This window comes from Tupaia chinensis, unplaced genomic scaffold, assembly GCF_000334495.1.
Source record: "Tupaia chinensis unplaced genomic scaffold, TupChi_1.0 Scaffold000567_1, whole genome shotgun sequence".
In the NCBI taxonomy this organism is placed as follows: domain Eukaryota; kingdom Metazoa; phylum Chordata; class Mammalia; order Scandentia; family Tupaiidae; genus Tupaia; species Tupaia belangeri.
Window position 1 is genome coordinate 382,347 of NW_006160080.1, and position 22,804 is coordinate 405,150.

The 22,804-nt window shown below is 38.6% G+C and overlaps 1 pseudogene; it reads left to right on the plus strand.

Annotated features, from left to right (window-relative positions):
• Positions 1-22,804, plus strand: part of LOC102495507 (26S proteasome regulatory subunit 4-like) — a 129,237-nt pseudogene that overhangs the window by 96,112 nt on the left and 10,321 nt on the right.

Sequence of the window (22,804 nt, forward strand, 5' to 3'; positions counted from 1 at the left end):
AAAAGCAAAACATACAGACAACAAGAAATGGAAGATTATTTGCTGACAATAACATGTTTGTTGATGTGCTTGATTGAGACAATATACAGTGTACTCTGGATGGAAAGTCTCATTTTGTATGCTGTAATGATGTACAGTGAATGAATGCAAATAAATAAATTGAAATATAAAAAAAAAGACATTGTCTTGCATCAAACTTTTGTGCTAATTTTCACTATACTGGGGCATTTTACTAAGCTGTATCTATGCAGATGTACTTGGTCTCACTTTTAATCACTTTTTTTTAGAGAGTTATTTTTGGGGGGGCAGTTTAGGGCACATGTGCTCACGAGAGAGACAGAGACAGAAAGCAAGATGGCCAGGCAGAATGGCCATGCCATAATCCCTTCTCCATTCTTCTCTTGGGATCTTGGGCATGTATGCACATGTGCCTGTCATGGGTTTTAAGCTACCAGGTCCAGGACTCAAACCACAGTCGACCTCATGGGAGTCCAGTGGTGTAACGAATACACCATCTGCTGGTCTCAATTCTTCACTTTTTGTAATGCTATTAGAGTAGTGAGCAATCAGCATGGCTAATTTAGAGATGTATAAACATAGAAATTATTTTAAAAGGTCAATAATCTCTCTTGCTAATCTGTCTCTGAATTGCTCCAAGGAATTGTCAATAACAATTATTTTAACAGCCTTATTGAGATGCAATTCACATACATACATTTTACCCATTTAAAGTGTATAATTCAACAGTTTTAAATATGTTCCAAGAGGTGTAACCACCACCATAATATAATTTTAGAACATTTTTCTCACTCTCAAAAGAAATCATGTACACATTAGCAATCACTCCCCACTCCCTTCTCCCACTTGCCCGAGACAACCACTAATCTACTCTGTCTCTGGATTCATCTGTTCTGGCCATTTCATATAAATGGAATCATGCCTATAAAGTCTTTTGTGTCTGGGTTCTTTAACTAAAGATTTTTGTCAAGGTTCATTTGTGTTGTAGCATGTATCATTGATGTATTGGTGCTTTGTCTTTCTTTAACAAAAATTTTATTCAGTTCATTCAAAAAGCATTGACAAAATAAATTTTGGTCACAATACTACAATTTTGCAAAAGATTTCAAACATTTTGCACACTAGTCATACCTTTCTTTTAGGCAAAGTGCACATTTTTTTTTTTTGGAGAGGTTTTTGGTATAGGGCGTGTGCCAGAAAGACAGAGAGATAGAAAGTGAGAAATCACCCCCCAGGGGGGATGGCCACACCGCAATCCCTTCTTCTCCATTCTCCTCTCGGGATCTTGGGCATGCATGCACATGCGCCCGGTGTGAGTTTAAGCCACCGGGTCCGGGACTCAAACCATGGTCGGCTACATGGGAGTTCAGCGACATAGCCATTATGCAAACTGCTGGTCCCTGGCAAAATGCACTCTTGATGACTGATAAATTAACAAATATACACTATTGTGAGTTATTTCAGACAGTACAAAAAAAGGTTTTGGGTTGTTTTTCTCTTGTAAACAAGAGTTTATCATTTATATATTTTTTTATTTTTCTTTGTCTTACACCCACTCTTTACCAACCACTTTTCCCACTTACTGTCACTAGCATCCACACCAATCTTCTCCACCATCAAATCTTTGGATCTCTCAACCTATGCCCTAAAGTGCAGACAGTACAAATTGAGTGGGGATATACAATGTGTAGCTTAATGATTATGTTGCTGGATTGCCATGTAATCGACCACAGTCAAGTTCCAGATCCAGTGGCTTAAAATGTGCTGGGCGCATGTGTGTGCAAGCCCAAGATCTCGAGAAGAAAATGGAGGAGAATGGATTGTGGCATGGCCATCCCCTGTGTGTGTGTGTGTGTGTGTGTGTGTGTGTGTGTGTGTGATTTCTTGTTTTCTGTCTTTTCTGCTAGTGCACATGACCTATAGGAAAAATCTCTCTTAAAAAAATAAGTCTAGCTCACTTCTCTCAACATTAAATCTTCTATAATTCATCCATTTTGAGTTGAATGATAGGATCTCATTGTTTCTTATGGCTGTGTAAAATTATATATATGAAAGCATCCTGATCATCAGTTTTTGAACAATTAGATTGGTTCCATGTTTTAGCATTTATAAATAATGCTACAATAAACATGAATGTGTGGCTGTCTTTCCAATTGAGTGTTTTATTATCCTTTGAGTAGTTACCAAAAAGTGGGATTCCTGAGTCCTACAGAAATTTATTTGTAGGTTTTTAAGAAATCTCCATACTGTTTTCCACAGAGGTTGGACTAATATATATTCCTACCAACAGTGTAGAGAGTTCCCTTTTCACCTCAGCCTTGTAACACTTACTGTTCTTTATTTTTTTGTCCTAGCCATTCTAACTGGGGTTAAATGATACCTCATTATAGTTTAATTTGCATTTACCTTATGATGAGAGACTTTGATTATTTTTTTCATGTGGCTCTTGGCCATTTGTAAGTCTTCCTTGGAGACTTGTCTATTCAATTCATTTGCCCATTTTTTTAAAGAACTATTTTATTTAAATGTATTTATTTATTTATTTAAATTTGACCAGAGAAGGAGAGAGAAAGAGAGAGAGAGAGAGAGAGAGGGAGAAAGAGAAAGCAAGTTGCCAGGTCTGGAACTTGGTTGACCATGTGGGAGTCAAGTACCCTTAACCACCACACCACCTGCCAGCCCCACTTGTGCCCATTTTTAAATTGGATTATTTCTTTTTTTAATGGGTGAGCCACTTGAGTTCCCTATATAGTCTAGGTATCAATCCCTTATCCGAGGCATAAATTGCAAATATTTTCTCCCATTCTAAGAGTTTTCTTTTCACTTCAGTTATAGTTTATTTTGCTTTGAGAAAGCTTTTGAGTTTGATGCAATGACACTTGTCTATTTTAAGGACTACTACCTGTGCTTTAGGGGTCTTATTTAAGAAATCTTTGCCTACTCCAATGTCTGCAAAAGCTTCCCCTATGTTTTCTAAAATAGTTTTATGGTTAGAGGCTTTATAGTTAAATCTTTGATCCATTTCGAGTTAATTGTAGTTAATAGTGAGAGATAGGGGTCCAGTTTTATTTTTATGCCAGTGAATATCTAATTCTCTCAACACCATTTGCCAAAGAGACTTTCTTTATTCCACTGCTTTGTTACTTTTTATTACAGAATAATGTTTCATCATGTGGATATACCACATTTTGTTTATCCATTCATCACATGATGGATATTAGGGTTGATTCTACTTTTTGACAACTATGAGTAATGCTGCTATAAACATTCATGTAGGTGTATGTTTTAAGTTCTCTTGCATGTACATCTAGGAATGAAATTGCTGGGTCATAAGATAACTATATGTTTAACATATGGAGGATATGCCAGATGTTTTCCACAGTGGCTCATTTTACATTCCCACCAGCAATGTACGAGGATTCTTTTTCCCTTGTTATTGTCTGTCTTTTTTATTATAATCATCCTGGCGGGTATAGAATGGAATCTCATTGTAATTTGAATTTGCATTTCCCTAATGACTAATGATGTTGGACATATTTTCAAGTGCTTATCAGCCATCTTTATATTGTCTTTGAAGAAATTTCTATTTAGATCCTTTGCCAATTTTTAAATTGGGTTATTTATCTTTATATAAATGACATGTAGGATTTCTTTATATATTCCAGATATGAAGAGCTATCCAAAAAAGTCTGTGGAAAAATAAATTAAGTACAAGCTTATTTTAGTGCAAGAGAATTGTGAACTTTTTGAGACCTCTCATATAAGTTTCTTTCTGGCTATAGAATTGGCAATAAGAACTTATACAGGTTGGCTATTATTTAGTTGCCTTTTTTCTCCTAAAAAATGCTTTTAATTTCAGTATTTATGGACAAATTTCAATTTAAAAACCAAAAAGAAAAAACTTGGGGATGGCCCTGTAGCATAAGTGATTAAGGGAGCTGGATCTCACATGGCCAACTGCAGTTCAAGTCTCTTCCCTGGCAGCTTGAAAAACATACTCCGGGCGCGTGTGCGTGCGTGCCGAAGATCCTGAGAGGAGAATGGAGGAGAAGGGATTTCGGCATGGCCATCCCCCCTGGGGCTTTCTCTCTGTCTTTCTGTCTCTCTCTGTCCTTCTGGCGAGCGCACGCGCCCTATAGTGAAAACCTCTCAGAAAAAAAAAATACTCTGTGTGTGTGTGTGTGCTTGCGTGTATGTGTATGTGCATGCCCCCAGATCTTGACAGGATAGAGAAATGGAGGAAAAGGGATTGCAACATGACTATGCCCTGCTTTCTCCCTCTCTTTCTCTCTATTCCTCTCCAGTGAGCACACACATTCTATGGCAACTAAAAATAAAAGTTTCACTGTCTTTTTTTTTTTTAATGAATTGTTTTATTGGGATGCGCTTTCTGCAGGGGTAGCTAGAGCAGCTGAAGCAAGATAGGTCAAAATCAAAGTAGCAGTCATGGTACTGGAGGTGGCAAGAAGAATGACAAGGAAAAGAAAAAGAGGTATGAACCTCTTGTCCCAACTAGAGTGGGGAAAAAAAAAAGAAGAAAACTAAGGGACTAGATGCTGCCAGCAAACTGCCACTGGTGACACCTCACACACAGTGCTGGTTAAAATGATTGAAATTAGAATTAAAGACTACCTTCTCATGGGAGAAGAATTCATAGACATCAGGAACAGATGAAACCATTAGAAGAAAAGCAAGAGGAGGAAAGATCAAAGGTGGATTATCTGAGGGGCACCCCAATGTCGGTAGGAACCTTGAAAGAGATCATTGATGACATTCATGCCATCATGTCTACATCATGGGCTCAGAACACTATGTCAGCATTCTTTCATTTGTAGACAAGGATCTGTTCAAATGGGGCTGCTCAGTCCTGCTCAACCACAAGGTGCATGCAGTGATAGGGGTGCTGATGAAGGACATGGATCCTTTGGTCATGGTGATGAAGGTAGAAAAGGCTCTGCAGGAGACCCATGCCGATATTGGGGGGTTGAACAACCAAATCCAGGAGATTAAGGAATCTGTGGCACTTCCTCTCACACATCCTGAATATTATGAAGAGATGGGTATAAAGCCCCCTAAGGGAGTCATTCTCTATGATCCCCCAGCACAGGTAAAACCTAGTTAGCCAAAGCAGTTGGAAACAAAACATCAGCCACTTTCTTGAGAGTTGTTGGCTCTGAACTTATTCAGAAGTACCTGGGTGATGGGTTCAAACTTGTTCAGGAACTGTTTCGAGTTGCTTAAGAACATGCACCATTCATTGTGTTTATTGATGAAATTGATGCCTTAGGGACAAAAGATATGACTCAAGTACTGGTGGTGAACGAGAAATTCAGCAAACAATGTTGAAAATGTTGAACCAGCTGGATGGATTTGATTCAAGGGGAGATGTGAAAGTTATTATGGCCACAAACTGAATAGAGACTTTAGATCCAACGCTTATTAGACCAGGCTGCAATGATAGGAAGACTGAGTTCCCCCTGCCCAATGAAAGACCAAGAAGCGCACATTTCAGATTCACACAAGCAGGATGACTCTGGCCAATGATGTAACCCTGGACAACCTGATCATGGCTAAGGATGACCTGTCTGGTGCCAACGTCAAGGCAATTTGTACAGAAGCTGATCTGATGGCCTTGAGAGAACGCAGAATGAAAGTAACAAATGAAGACTTCGAAAAATCTAAAGAAAATGTTCTTTATAAAAAAACAAGGCACCCCTGGGAGGTAAGTAGTCGACTGCGGTTCGTGTCCTGGACCCGGTGGCTTAAAACTCACGCCGGGCGCATGTGCGTGCGTGCCCAAGATCCCGAGAGGAGAATGGAGGAAAAGGGATTGCAGCGTGGTCATCCCCTCAGGGGGTGATTTCTCACTTTCTGTCTCTCTGTCTGGCGAGAGCACGTGCCCTATAGCAAAAAAAAAAAAAAAAAAAAACACTCCCCAAAAAAAAAAAAAAAAAAAAAACCAACAAGGCACCCCTGAGGTGCCTTCTTCATCTCTAGTGAACCACCATCACTTCAGGAAAGTTGTTGGCAGTTTTCCTGACCCCAGTGAGGAACAAGGTTGCGAAAATGCCCAGAAGAATCCATGTTCTGACTGATTTTTACTACAACCTCCCGTGTGTCTTCTGGAGTGTGACATGGAGGACACCCACTGGGCAGCCTTTGTCTGCTGGTCAGTGTACAGCACTCTGCTTCCCAATAAAGTGTGCTTTTTCACACAAAAAAAGAATTATTTTATTTAACTTTATTTTTATTTATTTAGTTATTTTAATTTGACCAGAGTGAGAGAATAGGGAGGGGGTGGGGGAGGGGTGAAAAAGCAAGCTGCCAGGTCCAGGACTTGAACCATGGTTGACCATGTGGGAGTCCAGTGCCCTTAACCATCCTGAAACTTGTAGGCCCTGTTTTAAATTAGAATTTATATACCATATTTGAAATATTTCTTGGTAATTACCACCTGAATGAAGTAATCTGTTTATACATTCTTTAAAGTTTATTTCTTTTCATGAGAGATAGAGAGAGCTAATAGCACCCTCAACAGAGTTTCATGTTATAACCCTCTCCCCAACCCTTCCAGCCAGCCAAGATTACAGATAAGCATGCATGTACCCAACATGTACAATTCAACTTGAGAAGTGAACCCTGATCTTCCATATGACTTCTAGTATCCCAGAACATTGCACTACCTCTGTACCACCACGGCTGGGCCTGTTCATATATTCTTATAAGGCATAATCTAAACCATAATTTCTTCTGCATTTATACCCCCTGGGGAGTACTCATTGAACCCAGTCTACTAGATTTATGCTAAGATTGAGGAACATGTATTTTGAATCTCTTTGATTGTGTGTGGGATTTTCTTACTAGAGCATTTAGCATATACCACTATGTTTTGGATACATTTAGAGTTGATGATTCCCACTGGCTTGTCGTGAACTCTCAAAGTGGACTACTTTTCTGTCTTGAGTTTTGCTTTACAATGCTACAGAATACACTACCTTAGAGCTGGAAGAGACCTGTATGGGTCCTCTAATTCAGTGGAACTCAAAATATGGTCCACAGACTGGTGCCCATTAATAATCTCTTGTTGAGCCATTATGATTGAGTATAGAAAGGGAGAGTAAGTATAGAAAGGGTGAGAAAGTGTTGAGCAATTTTTATTGTATTTGATATTGCCATGATAGACAAACACATAATTTTGTATTATACAAAAATATCTGACAAAGATGTATTTGAAATTTTAAGGAAATTCCTTACCAAAGACAATTGAGAAATACTTCTGGAGTCCAATCTGTCACCACAGCAAAAAAGTCCCTTATCAGCCAACCAAGTAGAATTTACTGAATCAATTTAGTTTGTTAATTCAAGAAAGATTTACTCAGACCCTACAACATTTAGTGTACTGATTATGCTTGGAGGTTCCTATGTTGGTTCTTCTTTTCCTAGAGATATGAAAACAGGAAGGGCTCTTCATTTCTCTAGGACTCATTTCCTCACTTTATAAAATGGAGAAATAAGAGTTCTTATTCTCAGAAAAAAAAGAGAGAGCGTCTGTTCTCATATTATTGCTTTGAGAAATAAATGAATAAACTTATATCAAGTATTAGGACAGTCCCTGATATAAGATAATCATTCAATAAATGTTAGTGAGGTTAACAGTGATGTTAATGATAGAAATGGGGATGCTGTGTTTTGTGGATCTAATTAGATAGAGGCACAGCCCTTGCAATCCAGCATCTAATGGGGAAGTATGGACAAAAAGACAATTTCAATGCAGTAAGTGCTGAGGCAGAGTGGGTAGAGAGGGTATCCAATCTTCTCTAAAATGGTATATTAGTAAGTGTAAAGGTAAGCTGCTATAACAAAGAGACCTTACATACAGTGACTTAGACTGTGAAAGTGTATTTCTCTTTTACCTAATAGTTGCAAAATGGCTAGCTGTGTTAGTGATGTAGGTTGACTCCTGTAATGCACAATTCTCAAATATGAAAGACTGAAGACAATAAAACACTTATTTCTTGCTCATATGATGGTCCATTCAGGTGATTATATAAGTGGCCTTCTTTATGGTCATTAGAGACCTAGGGTCTCTGACTCTATTTGGGTAATATGTGCCCACGAAGTGTGGGAGAATGCATGGATTTTGGAGGATGCTAATTACTGCCACAGGATCCATTAATTGCACAATACGGCTGGAGACTAGAATATGGAGGAACGGAGGTGATAAGCAATAAGACTAGAGAGGCGAGAGAGGCAAGATCATAAAGGACCTTGAATGCCAGGTTAAGGAGGCAGGACATATTATGAATGTGACAGAAGAATGTAGATATGGATGTAGTCTTATTGTTTAAAAAGTTATAAAAGCACTTTCTAGGTGTAATATAGAGATAAGTTTGTAGTGAGGTCAGAGGGTACCAGTTAGAATCAAATTTATTACATTAATCCAAGCTGAAGTTGATAGTTTGAATCCAGGTACAGCCAATAGGATTGGAGAAAATTATATAGGTCTGGAGGGCATTATCTTCAGGTCCTGCAGACTGAAGAATTAGAGAGAGCTTATAGGGTTGATGGTGGGGGGCAGGATGACATCTTGCCAATCATTCTCTGACATGGGAAACCTAAAAGAGGAGTGTATGTGGGTGGTGGCCAAAGTGGGGGATTATAAATTCAAGTTTGGCCTCATTGGCTTTCAAGTTACTCTGGGGTTTTCCAATAAAGTCTTCCAGTTGGTGTTTAGAGAAAGAGATATGGATTTTGGAAGAGAGAGATCTACTTTAGAAGTAAGGTCCCATAATGTATGACAATTAGAGCAGTGAGACTTGCTGAAAGGATACCGTGTAGAAAGGATATCAGGCAGAAGGAGAATAGAGTAGACCCAGGGTAGAGCCTTGTGGAGCATCACTGCATCATACATAGGAGAGATCACAAAGGAGGCTTAGGAGGGGGGCCAAAAGAGTCAGAAAGCTTTCAAGAGAAAGTCAGAGAAACCAAGAAAAAAGAAGATTAAACAAACAAACAAAACAATGGTGGTTAACAGTAATACGTAAGATAAACTGCAAAGGGCATCACCTGGACTTGCACAGAGTGACTTTATGAAGATCAGTTTGTGTGGCTTGGTGGAAGCTGAAGCCAGACTGGGTGGACTGGCAGGAGAGTGAAGACTATGGAGAAAAGATCACAAATATATGCCACTCTCTCAGAAAGTGAGGCTTTGGGATCAGCAGTTAGTGTAATGGCTATGTCGTGGACTCCCATATAGTCGACTGCAGTTCGAGTCCCGGACCCGGTGTCTTAAACTCATGCTGGGCGCATGTGCATGCATGCCCAAGATCCCAAGAGGAGAATGGAGGAGAAGGGATTGCCGTGTGGCCATCCCCCCGGGGGGTGATTTCTCACTTTCTGTCTCTCAGTCTCTCTCTGTCTTTCTGGTGAGCGTACGTGCCCTATAGCAAAAACCTCTCCACAAAAAGAAAAAAAAAGAAAGTGAGGTTTCAAAGAGGATGGGAAAAAGAGGTAGTAGATTGTGGAATGTGAAACTGAGGAATTGTGCTTTATGTATATGATGGGAGAAACCTGTGCATGATCACCAATGAGAAAATGAAGTTGAGTAAGTATAAAGATGAGAAAGGCTTGATTAATGGAGGTCAGAATGGAGTGACGATCATCTGTGAATGGGATTACCCTGGAATATGAGTTCCTTTCCCTATAAATAATTTCCTTTATGGATGTCTCTAAATATTAGAACTTTATTTCTTTTTAAAAAATTTACATTCAATCACTGTACATCTTTTACAGTGTACAACATGGTTTTTTCCAACATGAATACAGTGTGTATTAGTCAAGTTAAAGACATTACTATATATATTATCACCTATAGATAACTTTTCACTTTTGCATCTATTAAATGTTTTTTTTTTCCTGACCCCCTCCTTCTCACCTTCTATTACTCATCCCCTCCTTTACTGTGTCTATTATCTACAGTTGGCTTCCCTGCTATTATGCCTTCCAATCTTTCAGTTTCTGCTATAGAGTACAGACATTCAATATATATTAAGCAGGGACATACGATGTCAATATTTCATAGTCTGGCTTGCTTTGCTTAGCATTAAATCTTCTATATTTGTCCACTTTGTATCAAATATCAGGGTCTTATTTTCTTATGGCTGAGTAGTATTCCATAGTTACGTGTGCCACATTTTTTCAATCCACTCATCTGTTCTTGGACATTTGGGTTGATTCTATGTCCTAGCAATTGTGAATAATGCTGCAGTATACATGGATATGCAAGTGTTTTTTCCACCTGAGGGTATTCCTATCCTTTGGGTACATACCCAGCAGTGGAATTATTGGGTCATATGGTAGTTCTATTTATAGATATCTGAGAAACTTCTATATCGTTCTCCACAGTTGTTGTACTAATTTACAATCATCGACTGTGTAGAAGAGCTCCCTTTTCACTGAAGCCTTGCCAGCACTTACTATTCTTTATTTTATTTATTTTTGGGTGATATTTTTGCTATAGGGCATGTGTGCTCACCAGAGAGACAGAGATAAAGAAAGTGGGAAACACTCCCCAGGGGAGATGATCATGCCACAGTCCCTGCTCTTCCATTCTCTTGGGATTTGGGGCATGCATGCACATGCACTCCACGTGAGTTTTAAGCCACCAAGTCTGGAACTTCACAGTTGGCCATGTGGAAATCCAGTGCCTTAATAGCTATGTCACCTGCTGGCCCCATTCTGTATTTATTTTTCTTTAAAAAAAAGAATTATTTTTTAACTTTATTTATTTTATTTTAATTTGACCAGATAGGGACAGAGTGAAAGAAAGTGAGAGAGAGATGGAAAGTGAGAAAGCAAGCAGCCACATCCAGGACTTGAACCACAATCGGCCATGTGAGAATCTAGTGCCCTTAACCAACATGCCACCTGCCAGCCCCTACCATTCTTTATTTTTTTAATCTTAGCTATTTTGACTGGGGTTAAGTGATATCTCATTGTGGTTTTGATTTACATTTCCCTTATGATAAGAGATATTGAGCATGTTTTCATATGCTTTTTGGCTATTCGTATGTCTTCCATGGAGAGTTATCTGTTCATCTCATTTGTCCATCTTTTAATTGAAAAAAAAATTTTGGGGGAGGGGGCAAGTAAGCTACTTGAGTTCCCTGTGTATTCTGGTTATCAGTCCCTTATCTGAGACAGTTTGCAAATATATTCACACATTCTGAAGGTTGTCTCTCATCCTAATGATTATTTCTTTTGCTATGCACAAAATTTTTAGCCTGATGTAGTCCCACTTATCTATTTTTGGGATGATTGCCTGTGCTTTGGGGGTCTTATTTAAGAAGTCTTTGCCACTTTTGGGATCAGCAGATGGTGTAATGGTTATGTCACTGGACTGCCATGTAGTTGACTGTGGTTCGAGTTCTAGACCCAGCAACTTAAACTCATGCCGAGCACATGTGCATGTGTGCCCAAGATCCTGAGAGGAGAATGAGGAGAAGAGATTGTGGCACGGCCATCTCCCCTGAGGGGTGATTTCTCACTTTCTGTCTCTCTGTCACTCCATCAAGCGCATGTGCTCTATAGCAAAAATCCCTCTTAAAAGAAAAATAAAGGGACCAACAGATGGTGTAATGGTTTCATCAATGGACTCCCACATAGTCAACTGTGGTTTGAATCCCAGACCAGGCGGCTTAAAACTCAAGTTGGGCATGTGTGTGTGCATGCCCAGGATTCTGAGAGGAGAATGGAGGAGAAGGGATTGTGGCATGGGCAGCTCCCCGGGGCGGGGGGCTGATTTCTTACTTTCTGTCTCTGGTTAGTGTATGCATCCTATAGCAAAAATCTCTCTAAAAAAATGAATGAATAAATTTTTAAAAAGAAGTCTTTACCTACTTTAATATTTCCAGATTTTCCCCTATGTTTTTCACCAGTAGTTTTATAGTTTGAGGTTTTATGTTTAGGTCCTTGATCCATTTTGAGTTTATTTTTGTTGCTGGTGAGAGGGAAGAGTCCTGTTACATTTTTCTGCATGTGGATATCCAGTTTTTCCAACACCATTTGCTGAAGAGGTTTCCTTTTCCCCACTGTATTATCTTGTGACTTTTGTAAAAACTCAATCGGTTGTATGTTTTGGGGTTTATTTCTGGGTTTTCAATTCTGTTTCTTTAGTCCATTTGTGTATATTTCTCATATTGAGGGGAAACATGTTTCCTTGTAACTCTCATTTATTAGTCTTCTTTCTGTTCCTTCAACTCTTAATTGGCTGTGATCCTATTTCCTTTTTAGTTTCTTTTATAAACATACATAGTTTCTTCAAGCATTTTTCATGTGATTTGATCTCTAGGTTTCATTTGAGTAATGTCTAGCTTAAACTGTCAAGCCAGAACTGGCAAAATATTTTCCAGATATGGCTTGGCATATGTAGTACCAAGCTCATTGTTTATGCTTTCTTTCTTGATCTGGACACTATATATTTATTATTGCTCTATAAATTGCACTGTGAACTTTTTTCATACAAATATGACTTGTATTTATAAACAAAACTTGAGTCTTACCTTTTCTTTCTTTTCTTTTTTTCTTTTTCCCTTTTCTTTTATTTTTTTCTTTTCTTTTCTTTTCTTTTCTTTTCTTTTCTTTTCTTTTCTTTTCTTTTCTTTTCTTTTCTTTTCTTTTCTTTTCTTTTCAATTCTCAGAGAGTACATATGCCCACCAGAGAAAGGTTGAGAGACACAGAGAGAGAGGAGAAAACACTACCCACTCCCTCCCATGAGGAATGGTCATGCCGTGTATTTTTTTCTTCCTTTCAGGATATTGGGCACATACATCTGGTGCATTTTTCAAGCCACCAGAGCTTGGATTTGAACAATACAGTCTGCCATGAGTGTTCTGGCTCCTTTAACCACTGGGCCATGGGGCTGGCCTCTCAAATCAAGTCTTTTCCTAGGAACTGCTTTTAAGCATGCTCTTCCATGCTAAAAACTTAATATGGGTCTCAAGTTTTTCTCTTTGCTAGTTTTAATTTGTACAAACTGTCATTCTTTAGATAGGTTACAGACTCTAACTTGGGCATCTTTACTCTCTTTCCTAGTTAGTGCAATCAATTTCAACATTCTCAATGTCATTGTAGGAGACAATTCTAAGATGATTCCCACAATTCCCGTTCCCTGATATCTAGAGCTTGATGTGATCCTTTCCCCTTGAGTGAGGGCAAAACTTGTGACTTCTAAATAATAGAGTATGGCAAAGACAAAGAGGTTTTCCAGATGTAAGGAAGATCCCCAAGCAGTTGTCTTTGAATTAATTAAACAGGAGATTATCCCTGGTGGTCTTGACCTAACCAGGGAGAGCCCTAAAGGAAAATCCAGGACTGGTCCCATAGCACAGTGGTTAAGCACTGTGCACTGGAAGCCAGATATCACATGGCTGACCATGGTTTGAATTTAAGTTCCAGCAGCTTGCAAAACACATCAGACATGAGTGTGTGTGTGTCCCAAATCCCAAAAGGGTGGAGAAATGGCAGAGAAGGGATTGCAGCATGACCATTCCCCAAGGACAGTGCTTTCTCATTTTTCCTTTTTCTCTGACTATCTCTGTTAAATGCATGTGCCCTCTGATGATTAAAAAAAATTCTTCCCATGTTTCTTTCAAATAAGATAGAAATTGATAATGCTGTATTCTCAAAAAACTCATATTATTTTAAATATGCACTCATTTTTAAAATGATGACTTGTTTGGATTTTTTTTTAAAAGAATAAAGCCCAAATGAAGGGAGACAGACCATTTCATGAGCTGTAAACAGATGGTCCTTAAGTCTATGAAGGAAAATAGCATAGAAAAATGTATTGGGCATAAAAAATATCCCAGCTTGTGTATGAACAATCAGAGACTATGGTTGTAGATTTAAATAGAAAGATAAGACCATGGTAAATTGCCTCCTTTAACTAATCTCCCAAGCATAATAAAATGTTGGTAGTACTGAAACCAGCAGTTTGCATAGTTGTTAAGGTGCTGGACTCCCACTTTGTCGACCACAGTTCAAGTCCCAGACCCTGTGGTTTGAAACATGTCAGGCACATATGTGTACATGCCCAAAATCCCTAGAAGGGAATGGAGGAGAAGGCATTGTGGCATGGCCACCCCCCTGGGGGTAATTTCTAGTTTTCTGTCTCTCTGTCTCTGCAGTGAGCACACATGCCTTATAGCAAAAAGTTCTAAAAAAAAATGTTGGTAGTACTGTCTCTAGAGTGTAGATGACAGCCTTGCCTGAGTAATGGGAAATGTTCACTAAAATTTTGAGAGAATGTGTGGGAGTGAAGGGTGGGAGGCTGTTCTGGATGAGGTTGAAGGCCAAAGATTCTATAATTAAAATCAAAGAATGAGATAATTAGAGGCAAATGAAATATAAGTGAGTATCAGGGCTCATGAAATAAGCAGTCTGAAAAAAATTAAAATAATGAACAGAGAATTTTTTTGTTCAACGGTTTTATGAAAGAAAAATACTTGATTATTTGGGCAACAAGAGTGGTCATCTTCATTTGATGGTCAGTGGGGACTGAGGTTTGGACAGTGACTACAGGATAATTTGTAAGAGAAGACATTTCAGAAGTAAAGAGTTAGTGACCCAACTCATTAAAAAATCATAATACTCATCCATTTGTTGTTGTGTGTGCAAAGTAAGCATTATGAGGTAGTGAACTTATGGCCAGCGGGTGGTATGGTGGCTAAGGCTCTAGACACTTCCACATGGCCCACCACTGTTCAAGTCCCGGACCTGGTGGCTTGCTTTCTCACTTTCCATCTCTCTCTCTCATTTTGTGTCTCTGTCTGGTCAAATTAAAATAAATGAATAAATAAAATTAAATAAATAATTATTTAGGGAAAAAAAAGAGAGGTAGTGAACTTTTTTGGTCAGTTCTTTCTCTCCACCAAGACTTTCTGCATTAGCTCTTCTAATCCTAGAGAAATGAAAACTGGATGTGGTCCTTCCTCCATATCTGTAAAGTATTTGTTCTAGGAATCACCACGGATACCAAAATTTGAGGATGCTCAGTTCATATAAAATGGTGTGGTATTTGCATACAACATATGCATATTCTCCCAAGTACTTTAAATCATCTCTAAATTACTTATACTACCTAAAACAATATAAACACTATGTAAATAATTGTTGAAACTATATTGTTTAGGGAATAATGACAAGAAAAATATCTGTACAGGTTCAGCATAGATGCAAGCATTGTAAGCCTAACTGCATAGTACATGTAGGCAACAACATAACATTTTCCTTCCATGGTTAGTTCAATTTACAGATGCAGAACACATGGTAACAGAGTTGACTATACTTTTTTTGAATTCCATGCAGTATGAATTGCATTAATTGTGTTGGGGGGAATGTATCTTCCTAAAACCCACAGTTACAGAATTAAAGACATAGGGCCTTAGTAAGGGCATGGCATTTAAATTTTAGTGCCAAGTAATAGCCTAGTGTAGAAAGATAGCCCAAAATGTCACAGAGATGAGATTAATTGTTTCTTTAAATAAGACAGAATCTTGAAGATTTTTTCATATCAACACCACCGCTGCCATCTTGCAGCATATTACTTATTTGAACCACTAAACTTTTATTCTTGTCAGGAAATATTTTAAAGAGGTAGACTCTCCTATGCTATTACACAATAAATTTACATTAAAGACTATTAGAAACTCATAAAAAGAAAACACCGCAAAACACTGTTTAATATCACAAGATATTGAATGACAAGGAAGAGAATGGTTATTAAGACTGCATTATGGGGGCCAGTAGATGGTATAGTGGTTAAGGTGCTGGACTCCCACATGTGGTTGACCATGGTTTGAGTCCTAAACCTGCTGGCTTGAAAATTATGCTGGGCACATGTCTGTGCATGCCCAAAATCCTGGAAAGAGAATAAAGGAGAAGTGATTGTGGCATGACCATCCCCCAGGGTAACCTCACTTTTCCTCTCACTATCTCTCTGGCAACCGAATGCATGCATCCTATGGCAAATCCCTGCCCCCCAAAAATTTGCATTATGCTCACTTAAGGGGAAAAAAAAACCTCTCATAGTTTCCACTTCCTTCTTTCTTTCATCTCTGAAGGAAGAAAATTTAATATATTCAGGTACATTTTGTCTTGTCTGTGTGCTGTAGATTATAAACTTAAGGCTAAAGGTAGTCTGTAGAGGAAAAGTTTATATGTGCAATTTGAAAGTAATTCAGTAGATTATTTCCATACAGAATACCTAAAAGTAGAAGAGGAAGTGGAGAGGAAGTGAAATACTCATTCGTATATATGTGTTGGAGAATGGTTTTAACTATTAACTCACTATGTTAAAGCAATTCCCAAGTTATTTTCAAGTTATTTTCTCATGCTGAGCTTCAAACCATATTTGAAATAGGTTAAAAAAAAAAGAAAATGGTGCTTTTATAAAAGGCAAGGTGATTTATGCCTGGCCTTGTAGAGGCAACATGGGAAGGGGATTCTATTGCCAGGTTGGGCTTAAAGCAACTATGACCTAGCATGAGCCTCTGGGCCTCTCTCTGGTCTCCATTTCTTCACCTGCAATAAAAGATTCAATTTTTAAAAATGTTGTAGGACCAATTTTTCCTTTTCCTTTTCCTTTCCTTTCCTTTTCCTTTCCTTTCCTTTCCTTTCCTTTCCTTTCCTTTCCTTTCCTTTCCTTTCCTTTCCTTTCCTTTCCTTCTTTCCTTTTCTTTTTTTCTTTTCTTTTCTTTCTTCTTTTTTAGTTTGCTATAGGACACATGCACTAGCTAGAGAGAGACAGAAAAAGAGAGAGAGAAGATGAGAAAGCAACCCTGAGGGGATGACCATAGTGCAATCTCTTCTCCTCCAAACTTCTGTTGGGATTTTGGGCACACACGCAAAAGTGCCTGGTGTGATTTTCAAGCCGCTGAGTCTGGAACTCAAACCATTCAGTTGGCTATGTGGGATCCAGCTCCTTAACCTCCATGCTACCTGCTGACCCAGAACCAACTTTTTCTCTAGACACTTTTACTTCATAAAATAAAGGCTAGGTGACTTCAGGAAATGTTTACATTTATTGAAGAATTTTTGTGTAATATTACTTAAATTCTTTAATAAATAGTTTAAGTCAATTGGTTCAATGACATGTATGCGTTCGTGTGTCTGGGTGTAAATAACTGCTTCACACATACATTTGTTTAGGTCAAACTCTTGAACTCCTAAAAGTCATCTGTGATTGGTGCCTTTGTTTCCTTCATCCCCACAATCAATTCTTCAGTGAGTCACGGTAGCTACCTTCTCAGCAGATCTTTGACCATTTCTCACTGCTGCCATTGCAAACATCACTGTCCACATCCATTAACTTTCGCTGGACTGCTGGAGTCTACTAATTGATTTTTTTTAAAGAGATTTTTTTTTTTAGAGAGGTTTTCTCTATAGGGCGCCTGCGCTCGCCAGACAGACAGAGAGAGACATAGAGACAGAAAGCGAGAACTCACCCCCCAGGGGTGATCCCTTCTCCTCCATTCTCCTCTTGGGATCTTGGGCACGCACGCACACGTGCCCGGCGTGAGTTTTAAGCCACCGGGTCCGGGACGCAAACTGCGGTCGACTACGTGGGAGTCCAGCGATATAGCCATTACGCTAACTGCTGGTTCCCTTTTTTAAAGAGATTTTTGTTGTAGGGCGCCTATGCTTGCCAGAGAGACAGAGAAATCAAGAAATCACCCCTCCTCATGGGGGATGGCCATGCTGCAATCCCTTTTCCTCCATTCTCCTCTTGGGATCTTGGGCACGCACGCACACGTGCCCGGCGTGAGTTTTAAGCCACCGGGTCCGGGACGCAAACTGCGGTCGACTACGTGGGAGTCCAGTGACATAACCATTACAGTACCTGTTGGTCACTCCTAATTGATTGTCCACTTTCTCTTCCTAAAACCCTTATCTGGTTTTCACAGAACAACAGAGAACTTTGTAAAACCAAACTAAACAAAACCACATCATTCTCCTGTTCATAACCCCGATGACTTTCACCATCATACTCAGAATAAGATTCAATCTCCTTCCTCGGGTTGAACAGTTTTATATAATTTGACCCTGTCTTTTCTCTCTGATCCTCTCTTACTCTGCTCTAGCCATAGCCCACACTCAGCCTGCTCTTCATTTCACTCTCTGCAGGTACCAAGCATTATGCCTTCAGAGATGATGTCCCTGGACCCTTTATTAAACACCAGTCACATGCTCGGCAGCCTTCATCTCTCCTGTTTTGTTTTGTTTTTCATAACACTTGTCACTACCTTATCTTATAAAATTATGTTTTTTCCTTCTCATGAATTTCCAATATTACTATATTTTTTATTGTAAAGTTTATTAATTATGTGATAGCTTAGAAGAGTCTACCCCTTTACAATGTTTTCTAACATAAATAAAAGTTGAGTGGTTCCAGTAAGAATTTAAAGTAGATCATTGGTTTCAGTTTCTTTGATCTGCAAACAGGAGTGATGGTGGTGAGGTGGGTCTGAAAATCTTTCTTATCTGTCTGTCCTCACTGGAACATGTGTTCTGCCTTGTTCACTACCGTATCCCCAGCATATATAACAGTATTCAGCACAAAGAGGATGCTTAATAAGCATTAGTAGGATTAATTGATTACTAAGCAAGCGTGTATCTACTCACCTAGGCACTGACCCTGGGGGTGGCTGAAAAACCTGGGTTCACTACCCCTGGTTATGTCCATTTGCCCATGGTTCACACAAACATTACCATTTCCTAGTTTTACATGATGTGAAAATGACCTCTTGAGTAAAGAAAGCATTAAAACACAGTGGCAAGGACTGTGTGTCATGAGAAGTATGCACCACCATCTATGGGAACAACCATGGCAGATACATAACTCAGCCTGGCACTGATGTAGTAAGAAGAAGAAGAGACAGGATCACAAGATCTCCTGAGATCTGAGGTGGTATCTCAGTGAGCCAGGTAAAGCAAAGTAGGAAACAAATTCTAGTATATGAAAGAGAAAGCAGACAAGTTGATAGCCAAGTTGGTCATGGAATGGTGAAGTCTGTCCCCATACTGAGAGTATATGATAAAAATCAGATTTGAAGAGAAAAATGAGGTATTCTGTTTTGATCATTTTTCCTGCCTTTGCACAGTGTACCAGTTCAATGGCATGGTAGATCAGTGCTGTAGCTACCTGAAGTTCTGAATAGTGAAACTCAATAAAAACATTCCTTAGCTCTTCATGTAGTGGGCCTACGAGTCACCTATCTTATAACTTCCATTGCTTGGCACAATGCCTGCAACATAACGTTTAACTTCTTTAATTGAATTATATTGAATCCCTACTATATGCATTTGTGGTAAAGTTTTCATTATTTCCAGGTTGACAACTTGTTATGACTTTTCTCTCCATCTTCTTAGAAGCCTCTGATAACATTCTAAGTTTCTCATCTCAGACTTGTCCACATTCTTACTTCCATGTCAATAGGGACCTTCCTTGAATGGCATATGAGCCATAAATAGATGTGTTTATAAGAATACTTATTTTCTTCTGATTTCAACATGCCAGGTACAAAGATACAGCTCTAAAACCCAAATCTGTTAATACCTTTTTTCTGTAAAGAGCCATACAGTCTGTATCAAAACTATTCAATCCTGTCATTTTAGCACCTAAGAAGCCACAGACAATATATAAACAAGTGGGTATGACTGTGTTCCTTTAAAACTTTATTTTCAAAAGCAGATGACAGGTTGCATTTGGCCCTCAGGTCATAATTTAACCACCTCTGCTATAGAGTAAGAGAAATACAAAAATATATGCACACACACACATATGTAAATCATATGTAGATGCATACCAATTATAAAACTGATCTTCAGAGATTTTGAAGAAGAAAAAAAGATATAGATCATATTCTTACAAACTTAAAAAAAGCACCTTTTCCAAAGTATACTACATTCATTTCTCTTTTCTGTTTAACAACATCAAATTCAAAGCACACCCTGTGAAAAAAGATCAGAGGATCATTTCTGACCTTCCTCTCTGCCAACATGCTCTGATGTTATTGACAAGTGTTCTCCTTTCAAAAGGCTGCAGCCCAAATAATTACTTTCATCTTCATTTTCACGGAGAAAGTTAATGCCTAATTAAAATGCCAACCCAATTAAGGATGAACATTTCAAGCAAGAATTGATACCATTGAAAAAATAGCTAACGTCTCATACTTGACTGGCTTTTATAGTTTTAAAGAAACCAAGATCTACTATTGTTTGTGATGTTGCCCACCAACCAGGGAGACGGGACTGAGTCACCTGGATCTGTCTCTCTCTGTGCTATAAAAAGGATCTTAAAGTTCTGGTCAGGAACCACTGAAACTTACTATTGATTTTCCGTGCTCAATTTCTCTCCCAAGTATTGGTCTTCACCTGAAGGTAATTTCATTACTATCAGGAAGCTTGGGCAATGCAGAATGAACAGCAGGAAACCAAATTCTGTAAATGGCTTCAAATTTTCTAGCTTAGCTAGGCTGTCTCCTCAGTTAGAACCTGGTGTTTCACCCTCCTCCAGAGCAATATCCTTTTGAAAGTACATAGCAGTTTAAAGAATTTAAAATGACCTCTCAGAGTGTATAATTAACTCAACATCCATGGGTAAAGTGATGATACTTCAGATCTTGCTTTCCAGTGACTGAACAGCCATCTCTCTATTAAGTATTTGATTTTTTTTCTGAAGCTCTTCCCAGTTATTGGCAGGAACTAATTGGCTCAATGAAAATTCAATTCTCTGTTTTTCTGTGTGTGATTGCAACTATTGAGCAAATATAATTTTGATCATATCTCTCCTATAAGAAGGCTGAAATTACACTGGAAATTGTAGGGATGGTCCCAGTAGGAGAGTAGGCTTGGAGAAAGTGATAGCAAAACATCAGGAAGAGAGGACCAGCAGGAGATGTGGTGGTTAAGGCACTGTATCCCACATGGCTGACTTTGCAATTCAAAACCCTGACCTGCGGTCTGAAAAACACCCCAGGTGCATTCATGTGCATGCCCTAAATCCTGAAAGGAGGCTGGAGGAGAAGGAATTGTGGTGTGTCCATCCCCTCCATCCCCAAGGGAGTGATTTCTCACTTTTCCTATCTCGCCGTTTCTCTGTAGAGTATATGCACCCTATGGCAAAAATCTAATTAAAAAAAAAGAAAGAAAAAAGTGAAAGAAAGAAAGAAAGGAAGAGATCGGAAGGAGAAACTGGTTGTCCACTTCCTTCTGGGTTTTCATCATGACTTTGTCATGTTTTTGGTAGTAGATGTGAATTCCTGGGTCATTAGACAAACTCATTCAAATAAGAAATGCACCCCTGCCAAAAATGAAAACAAAATTATAATGAATGATGATTTATAAAATATATTCCCTTTTTCTTTAAAAAATTGCTGTCTCAGTGAATGTTAACTAAGTGAATACTAAGGAGCATATTCAATCTCATTCTCTGTTGGGAGTAAATGTTAGTTTAATTTTGTTTTTTGAATGGTTTTAAGAGAATATGAGTGAGGAGCCTTAAAATCATTCAGCTCTGGTAACTAATCCACTTATAGGAATTTATACCTAAACCAAATGATCAGAAATAAATAAAAAGATTAACATGAAAGGATGATTTTTTTAAAAGGAAAAACTGAAAAGAACAGAAAGTTCCAGCAATAGGGAAATTGTTATATATCTTACAGTAAATCTATATGAAATATTCATTCATTATTCATTCAACAAATATTTACTAACCATCTGTATGTGCTTTTCAGATACTGGAGAACCAAAAACTGAACAAAACAAATATGAGGGGACTTGAAAAAGTTTATGAGAAAATAGGATACAAGTTCATTTAGGAACAAAAAACTTTAAAAGTCATGCATAGTCTTCATAACATTAATTTTCCATGAATTTTTGAAGGCTCCCCTCATAAGATTCCTGACCTTATGAAACTTATATTCCAAAAAGAAAATATCCAAAGCTGAGCAAACGGATGAATGAATAAAGATAATTTCACAAAGTGGTAAGTGCTAAGAGGAAAAAAAAAATGTGATGTGGTGGAAGCATCAGATAGCAAAGAAACATTTTTTTAAAGAATTATTTTATTTTGGGACCAGCAGTTAGTGTAATGGCTATGTCGCTGGACTCCCACATAATCGACCGCGGTTCGAGTCCCGGACCCTGTGGCTTAAATTCACGCTGGGCGCGTGTGCGTGCATGCCCAAGATCCCGAGAGGAGAATGGAGGAGAAGGGATTGCGGCATGGCCATCTCCCCTGGGGGGTGATTTCCTGCTGTCTGTCTGTCTGGCGAGCGCACGTGCCCTATAGCAAAAACCTCTCCAAAAAAAAAGAATTATTTTATTTAACTTTATTTATTCATTTATTTAGTTATTTCAGTTTGACCAGAGAGGAATAGAGTGAGAGAAATACAGAGAGAGAGACAGAGAAAGTGAGAAAGCAAACTTCCAAGTCTGGGACTTGAATCATGGTTGGCCATGTGAGAGTTAAGCATCCTTAACCACTACGCCCCTGCCAACCCCCAAACATTTTTAATAACATATTTAACGGTAAAAGAATAGAAAACATTAAGATCCAAATGAATTAAAATTACACATTTAAGAAATCCTTGAAGAAATCTTCCTTAAAAATTGTTTTCTTTCTTCTGAGAGAGAGAGACAGATTCATCCCCAACAGAGCCTTGATGCCATGATCCACCCTCAGCCTCAGCTTGCTCTGAATCTTAGGTACACACATGGCTG